This window comes from Dipodomys spectabilis, unplaced genomic scaffold (genome assembly GCF_019054845.1).
Source record: "Dipodomys spectabilis isolate Male_0828 unplaced genomic scaffold, ASM1905484v1 ptg000934l, whole genome shotgun sequence".
NCBI classification, from domain to species: Eukaryota; Metazoa; Chordata; class Mammalia; order Rodentia; family Heteromyidae; genus Dipodomys; species Dipodomys spectabilis.
The window spans coordinates 1-9,306 of record NW_024871611.1 but is presented as its reverse complement, the minus strand read 5'-3'; positions in this window follow the sequence as shown (position 1 = coordinate 9,306).

Below are 9,306 nucleotides of genomic sequence, written 5' to 3'. Positions count from 1 at the left end.
TGACCATTTTGATATCACAATGCCTTAGTTCCATCACATTGCCATTGTGATGTCACATTGCCAAATTGATGTCACAAATGGATTTGATGTGACAATGGTTGTGACATCACAATGAGTTTCTGATATCAACCCACCTGCCACATTTCAAATACAATGAAATCACAGATTAGGCATTCATAATGTGACCTATGATATCACAATGACATAATGACAAATGTTATAATGTCATTGCCATTTTGTGATGTCACCATAAACTAAAGGTGTCATAACAACAATGTGATGTTATACCAGTTATAATGTCACACAGGGTTTATAATGTTGCAATGGTTATGAGGTCACAATGTGTTTCTGATATCAACTGACATGCCACATTTTAAATAGAATGAAATCACAGGATATACATTCACAATGTGTCTAAGACAGCAAAATGGCAATGCAATGTCATAATGCTATGAGGTCACTGTAGCTTGTTGATGTCACAATATGCTGATGGTGTCATAATGATTGATATCACACTAGTGATGATATCACAATTGGTTTGTGATGTAACAATGGTATGTCAGATCATAATTGCTATTAGTTTGCAGTGAGGACATGAGAATGAAGTCACTATGACATCCACAAATGAACTGTGATGACACAAACGCCATGTTTTTTGTCAAAAGTGCTAAAGTTCTTAACAGGTTTTGGTTGTCAAAGTGCTAATGATATAAAAATGGGTTAATGATGTCAAAACTAGTTTGTAATATCACATATTATTTCAAATTTCAATTACTACAACTTCACAATGATACAAGTCCACAGAAGGAGCTTGATGTCCCAAAGGCCATGCATTTTCTAAGATGTGATTAGGTCATAATAGGTTTGTGAAAGCATGATGGTAAAGTAATATCACAATTGCAATATGATGTCAAATTCTAATTAATTGGTGATGCCAAAATAGTGATGAGTTCAAAATTGTTTGTGATGTCGCAGTAGACTTGTGATGTGAAAATGGCATTCCAGACCTCAATTGTCATTAACTCACACTGAGTATGTAAATTTAGAATGGGCTTGTGAGGATTCCAAAGCATTTGTTGGCACAAATGTGATGAAGTGAGAACAGATTTGTGATGTGACAATATGACACAATGGTCATTACATCTAGCAGTGTGATGTCACTATGCTCATGATGTCAAAGTATATTTCTAATATTTCATGTCTTTCCTGAAATAATATGTGGTCGAAAATAGACTGAGCTATAAATGGGCCTAACATAACACAGTGGCAACATGTCACAAAACCTTTGAGGACAGGACATGTTTGAGTTGTCACAGTTGCTTAAAGATATCACAATTTCAATGCTACATCCCAAAGGGATTGTGATGTCACAATGGTTATGAAGTCAAAATGTGTTTTTGATATGAACCCACATGCCACATTTCAAATATAATGAAATCACATAATAGGCATTCACAATGTATATATGATATCACAATGACAAGGTGATGTCATAGTGGTATGATGTCATTACAGATTTGTGATGTCACAATGAGCTGATATTGTCATAATGACAATGTGATGTTCCACCGATGATTATATTGTAAATCCTTTGTGATATTTCTTTGTCATATCTGATCTCAATTGACATTTCACAATGAGGATATGGATACACAAAGGGACTGTTATGTCACAAAGGCCATGTGTTTTTTCAAAGGTGCTAAAGATGTCATAATGTGTTTGGGAGGTCTCAAGGTGATTGTAATGTCACACCAGCAATGTGATATCACAATGGGTTTGTGATGTCACATTGGTGATGAGGTCACAATGGACAGGACCAGTTTGTGATGTCACAAAAGGTTACTATCAGAATGGCACTGTGATGTCACAAAGGGATTTTCATGTCACAATGGCTTTGAGGTCATAACGGATTTCTGATATCCACCAATATTGCTCACTTGAAATAGAATGAAATCACAGAATAAGCACAATATGTCTATAATGTCACTATGACATATGATGTCATAATACTATGATATGTAAGTTTAGTGATGTCAAAATGGCATGTCTTATCTTATTAGTCATTAGATTACCATGAGTATCCCAAAGGTTGCTATGTGCTGAGTCCTTCAAAAGGCTCATTGTGCTGAGTCCATTACACAGGGTTCTTTGTGCTATTTTTTAAAATTGTTCTGAGTCCTTGAGAGGTAGTTATAGGTATCTCCAACAAACACACACACACACACACACACACACACACACACACACACACACACAAACATGGAGGCATACCGTGCAACTGCTTGGTGTGTGGGGTGGATGGAGAAGAGTCCCCCAGTGTTTGGGCTGAGAGGAGATTCGATCCCCTGCACCTGGGCAGCTGCTGGGGTTGGGGGGAAGCCCTGACCTGAGGTGAGGCTGCTTCTTCCATGGCCTGGTAGCCTTAGGGCAGAGTCAGGACAGCACAAAGCCAGGGATGGGGACGTGCCTGAGGGGGGAGGAGGTGTGACACAGGGGAGGACAGGGCATGGCTGAGGGGGTACATATCTGCTGCAGCCAGGGCCACACAGGGGCTGGAGCACTAGCGCAGCAGGGGTGGGGCAGCCCAGGAGAGAAGGGGGGCAGAGAGAGAGCAGAGAGAAAAGCAGGCACATGCAAGAGGGATGGCGGCCTCCATGCCTCTGCTGCTTTAGGAGCATGGGTCTGGACCAGGATCACAGAGCACACAAAGCCAGCACATAAGGCAAATCCCTCACACCACCCCAGGGAGGCTCAGAGGCTAGGTATGCCCTGAGTCCTAGGCTCCTGCACTGGGAGCTCAGCTGCAGCAGGGGCATCCTAAGCCCAGCCATCCACCATCCCCTGCCCCTGCCCCATCTCCTGCGCTCCCTGCAGCTTTACATCTCTGCTGGCTCAGACCTGCGGCACCTCTTGGAGTTATCCAGTGGTGGTATGCCCACAGTGGGTTTAAGGCCCTGACTTGGTACCGGTCCCTGGTCCTCTGCTCTGGGCCCAAGCATCCACCATGCCACTGCTATCACTGCACCCTGCACACAGAACCATAGCTTACAGATTCTCCCAGCAGCACAAGTGAGTGGCCACCCACAGGTCAGCACCTTGAGACCTCCCCCTACCACTCCCACTCCCCCCCCTGCAAATCCTGCCTCCTCTCTTGTGTCCCAACCACGCCTCCCAGCACCAGGCAGGCCAGTCCTGACTCTGCCACAAATGCGCCCCAGGAGTGGGGGGTGGGGGAGTGGGTGTTGACTCTGGGAACTCACCCCCATCCCTAGTGGCCAGTATCCCTAGAAATGGAGATGCAGGAATGGGTGAGAAGGGTTCACCACTGAGCCCCTGGCTGGAGCAGTGGGAGCCACACAGTCCCACATCTGCACTCATCCTCTCCTTGGTGGGAACCTGGTGGCTTTAGTCAGAGGTGGGGAACAGCACCTGTGCCCCTTCCTTATTGGGTCTTTTCCGTTTTTCTGGGAATGGGGGGTGTTGGATGCAGAAGATAGGCCTCCCTTGCTGTGTTACCCCTTCTTGTCTGTGCTCAGTCACCCTTTCATCTGAGGAGGGTCCCAGAAAAGCCCACTAGGGAGGTGAGGGCACTGGGGGTCAGATAGTAGGTGAATATGTGGGAGGAACACACACCCTCAGACACACATATACCCGGCCTATCCCCCCACCCCAGCTGTCAACAGTACTCACAGGGTGATCACATTTCCCAGCTCTGCCAGCGTCTGCTGGTGCTCCCTGTCTATCTGGTCTCCTAGTCCTCACCAAGAATCTGTCCAGTTGTGCAGAAGCATCTAGGCTGGAAGTAGGAGTCTGTCCATGTATGTAGCCTTTAGGACCACATCCATTTCCTCAACAGTGCCCCCACCCTGGGTCAGACACTCGCCTTGGGACCCCATGACCCATTGCTTGTTTCAGTCCTGGCTCTGAGGAGTCACCAGTCTTGGGATTCCTTCACACAGTGTCCTGGCCTAGGGTTTTAGTGAATGGGGAGTTAAGGCTGGTTGTTCCCAAGTGGAAGGGTATGGCCCTGGAGAAGGGGAGAGGCGGGGTCGTGGTGTGTCATTAGAGTGGTACTCTCCCTGTGTTGGAGCCCTTGGTTCTGACAAGGGAACGGAGAATGGGAACCCACGTGCTCCAGCTAATACCTTGTCCCAGATGAGGAATCAACAAACTTAGGAGAGGTACTACTCTGAGTCTATGTGTATGTGTTTGTGTGTATGTGTGTGTGTGTGTTTGTGTGTGTGTGTGTGAGAGAGAGAGAGAGGGAGAGAGAGAGAGAGAGAGAGAGAATCTTTCTCTTGTTCAGCCTGACTGTCCTCAGGTGAGTGATCAGTTGGCAAATTGCAGGTGCTGCATGGAAGAGTCATCTGTCACCATTCTGGAGGTGTGTGTGTGTGTGTGTGTGTGTGTGTGTGTGTGTGTGTGTGTGTCTGTGTGTCTGTGTGTCTGTGTGTCTGTGTGTCTGTGTCTGTGTCTGTGTTGGGAGAGCAGAGAGATGAGAACAATGAAAATATATTTAAGTCACCATGTCTAAAAACAGCAAAAGCATTTTATTTCTCTCTCCGTGTCTGTATTTGTTGTTGTTCTTTCTTCAATACCAAGTACAAGCCCAGTCACAATTTTTGTTTTCTCCTTCACAGTTTCATGGCTCCTTTATGAAAGATTTCAGTAGACATTACTTTCCTCCCCTTTCCACCTCTCTCTTCCCCCTATTCTGTCGCCCACAGTAGCTGCTGGGCCTGAGTGGGCCTCCCCTAGAAGAACGGTGTGAACCCTGGACTGGAGTGGACCCCTGTCTTTATATCCCCAGACAGAAGTTTGGTGAGGCGAATGAGATCACAGCCACACTCTTCCAGCCAGACACTCTGCTCTTGTGTGTTTAGTTGGAGGTAATTCAAGGGTTTGGAATGTGTCTGCCGAGCATAATTAGGGAAGAAGATGAGGGAAAGGATAGGGCAGGGGCTGTGTAGCTATGAGGTTTTGGAGATTGGCGGACAATGTGACATGGCAGATGGTTCACCATGGCAGTGGATGAGAGTGGAACCATATCTAGGGCATTAACGGTCTCTGTGGGCATCCGGGCACAGGGCTGCGGGCACCCACTGGTGGTGATGATACCCTCGTGGGCCAGTGCCCAGTGTCAATCCTCCCTGAAGTCCTGCAGAATCTAATCTGTGTCCCACCTGGGCTGTTTCCAGCTGGGCAGTAGTAGGCAAATCCATTCCCCCTACTGGAGCCCGCTAGATATCAGGAGGTGGCAGTTAGCTAGGGCTCGCTGAATGCCAGTTTCTGTAACCTGCTATACACTGTCTGGAAGGAAAAGGGGACCACTGACTTTGGAACCCTTTAAGTTTGATTGGGACAAATTAAATACCACATTTTCCAGGATTTTTAAATATAAGCTGGCAATTTCCACTAATGCCTGGGATTATGGATCAAATTAGATGGATGATTTCAGCCGGCAAACAATGATGTTCAAAATGGCACAGGCAGAGTTCCCAAGCCAGATTGTCTCCTGCTTTGAAGGTTGTGCCTTAACTGCCTTTCTTTGGCAGCTGTTGAATGTACCTAGGGTGACCACCCCACTTGAGGACATTGTGGGGAGCAGAGATTGTGACCTCTCCATCCCCAGCCTGCCAGTTATGAGCAGAGATGATTCCCAGCACCTGTACTGGACTCTGGGAGATTTAGAGAACCCAGGCTGCCTCAAGGATCCTTCCTCTGCAACATGAAACCTAGGGGCCAGATGTGATGGATGATACTGGCTGGCCCCAGGGGGAGGACAGGAGGCCCCTTGAGCCAGGCCTTCAGCTGACAGCAGCCTCATTCACATGTACATGGGGAATTGAGTGCCACAGAGCTGGTCAGCTGCTGGATAGAGATCTTTGAGAAGATAGGCATCCCAGAGGCCCTGGAATGTAGCAAGTACATAGTGGCTCACACCCTCAGAGCCAAAACAGTTAAGTGTGGTGGCACCAGGAGGGGGTAAGACAGAGGAAGGAGAACTGTGGGAGAGCTTCATAAAGCTTCATTTCCCATCCCCCACAGAGTATTCTTACCTGAATCAGATGGGAATTTTCTGTAGTATTGTCATAGACAGATGTTCATTTATGTATCCAACAAACCATTACAGTGTGCACCAGGCTCTGGGGGGTCATAGACAATGAAAAGTTCCAGGACTGGTTCCACAGCCCATGTAGAAACCTTGGATTGATGTGGGTGCCAGTGCTTCAAGCCTGTCATCGTAGCTATTTAAAAGGCTGAGATCAGAGGATTGAGGCTTTTGGCCCAGGCAGGAAAGCCTGTAAGACTCTTGTCTTCAATTAACTACCAAAAACAAAACACCAGAAGTGGATGTGTGGCTCAAGACATAGACTGGTAGCCTTGAGATAAAAGGCTGTGGGACAGCACCTAGGATCTGAGTACAAGGCTCAGGACTGACATGAAGAAAGTAAAGAGAGAGAGAGAGGAGGGAATGACAGAGGGAGAAAAAAAGGAAAGGAAGGAAGAATGGAGAACACGCACGCCTTGGTTTGGAGTCCCTGGATCAAGGGAGCAAATAATTCACAATCTCTGTAGGGACAGTTTCTGAGACCAAAGCCAGTATGTAGGACCAAGCCAGTGAACCCTCAGCAACGTCATGCCATTCAGGAGCTGTGTGGTCACCGACTATAGAGGGAACCAGCCTCGAGTTGAACCTAGGGCACAGGATGGGTCACCAAGTTTCAATTATCACCAGCCACATCAAGTTTATTTTCTGGTCAGATAAGAAGAAAGTTTCCAAGGGCTAGGAAGGTATTGGCGTGAGAGAGTTTCAATGGGGGGGTGGTCAAAGGATAAGTAGGAATTTGAAGAGGAAGAATGATCCTAGGTCACGTGTGTCAGGACATTGGAGACATGACCTCACCTGGCAACATAGACTACCAGCCTTTGATCCAGCCACACTGCTATTAAAAGTCTTGGCACCTTGGGTTCGTCATTGACAACCTGGCTGCCGTTCATTGCAGGATGCCTGTGCAGTACATCCTTAGGGACTAGGAATTTCCAGGGCTCAATCTGACGATACCACCCCCGGTGTTCTTTCCTCCACCAAAGACTGAGGTAAGCATGCCACTGCCACAGGACAGCCTGGGAATAAGGGCAGGAAGTGGGTCTCTTGTGTGGCTCAGTCTTTATTGTAGATGGCAGATCTGGGATTCAGAGAGAGCAGGCTGAAGGTGTGGCAGATCTGGGTAGAGGCTGGGTGGAAAACCAGAGGCACTGGGCTCTGAGTAGGGTTGTTTCTTTGATAATACTCACAACATAGGAATATTTCTGGGGTAGAGCAGCCCTTTGCACCTCCCCAAGAGGGACCTATATCTCCCCAGTTACCATCCCTTGACCAGGAAACCGTTTAGTTCCCATATCATGTGATTGGATAACTAGACCTTACCTCAATGCCCAGTGCTGAGGCAGGACAGTGAGAGATCCTGAGTCTTTGATAAGGTCAGGGGATCTTCAGTATGAGATTGTACTTGAATGTCCCAATTTTGTGCATGGTCAGTCCCATCTAAGTCTGCCATGATGTAGGACATAGAATCTAGAGAATCAGAGCTGGATGGGGTCTGTTCTGGGAGTCCTGAGTATTATGTGTTAACTTTGAGCTCCCATATGCCCACCTGTTTTCCTTTCTTGGTTGGGCCTATGCTAGCAAAAGCTTGAAACTAGGGCATGGATCTTACCTTTTATGCTCCATGATAGCACACTACCATTTGAATCACAGCTCCACTTCCAGATTTTTTGGGTGTTTAATTGGAGATAAAGTGTTCTCACTGGCTTTGCTGCTAAGTGGCATCCAACTGCAGTCCTCAGATTTCAGTCTCCTGAGGGGAGAGGATGACAGGAATGGAAAAGTTTCTTTGACTGGGTGCCATCAGTTCATGGCTGTTATCCTAGGTACTAAGGAGGTGAGATCTGAGTATCAAGGGTCAAAGCCAGCCTGGTTAGGAAAGACCCTGAGACTCTTACATAAAAGGAATTGCCAGAAAACCAGAAGCCGTGCTGTGGCTCAAGAAATGAGTGCTTGCCTTAAGATGAAGTCCTCAGGGACAGCACCCAGGCCCAGAGTTTAAGCCTCACAACATAAAAAAGAAAGAGAGTAAGACATCTTTGCCTTCAAATAATGGTGGTGGTGTCGGGGTGTGGGGAGGTTGCTGTGTTTGGGAGACCAATTGCTGGCCTCACTGTACAGACAAATGTAAGAACTCCTCAAGTTTGTCCCAGTTTGAAGCCACAGCTTCAAGAGGACGTGTCCTTTAACAGGCAGAGAGTGGGCGAAGGGGTGCACGTTTGAGATTGTTTTGTCTTTATATCCTCCATTGAAAGATAGATTTGGATGCTGGGTATCAAAATCTGAAGTGAAGGGTTGCAAAATGTTTGTGGCCTGACGAGATGGGTTTCCTCTGTGTATATGAATGTGGCTGAAGCCGGAAGCCACCAGTGGCTCACAACTCTCATTCTAGCTACTCAGAAGGCTGAGATTTGAGGACCGTGGTTACAAGTCATCATGGGCAGAATAGTCTGTGAGACATGATGATAGACCACTAGAGAACAGGAAGTGTTGCTTTGGCTCAAGTGGGAGAGTGCTCACATTCAGATGAATTGCTGAGGGACAGCAACTTGGCCCAGAGTTCAAACCCTTTGACCAACAACAAAAAGAAGTGACTACGTTTTCCACATAGCAGTGTGTATGATAGGACATGCCATGCTGGTTTATGAGACATTCCAGATATGTGTGAGTCTCAATGTTTTGTCTACAGTGAGTCTGATGTCGGTACTGCCACCTTCTAGGGGGTGGGATCTGATCCTAATTGAGGGAGTTCACGTTTCTGTTCTCAGGGACTGCTGAATCATTGGGCTATCCTGTGTGTGTGTGTGTGTGTGTGTGTGTGTGTGTGTGTGTGTTTGTCTGTCTGTATGTATGTCTGACTGTCTGTGTCTGTCTCTCTGTCTCTGTCTCTCTCTCTCTGTGTGTCTCTCTGTCTCTGTCTCAGTAACTTTTTGAATGTGTGCTGGAGGAGATGGCTCAGTGTCTCCATGTGGCTGGGACCCAAGGTGACCCTCTCATTCTGGAGGTAGTCTGTGTGTCAGGATCATTCTCTCCTGGACTGTGGAACTAGATCCCTTTGGTAAACCCCTCTGTGCCCGGGGTAGACCGTGATGGTTACTCATTGTCAGTCTGTCTGGTGAGTCCTTCCCCACTACCCTCTGCTAAGACAGTTAAAGGAAAGTGGATGAGGAGGCATCGCAATGTCCAACTGCACAGCA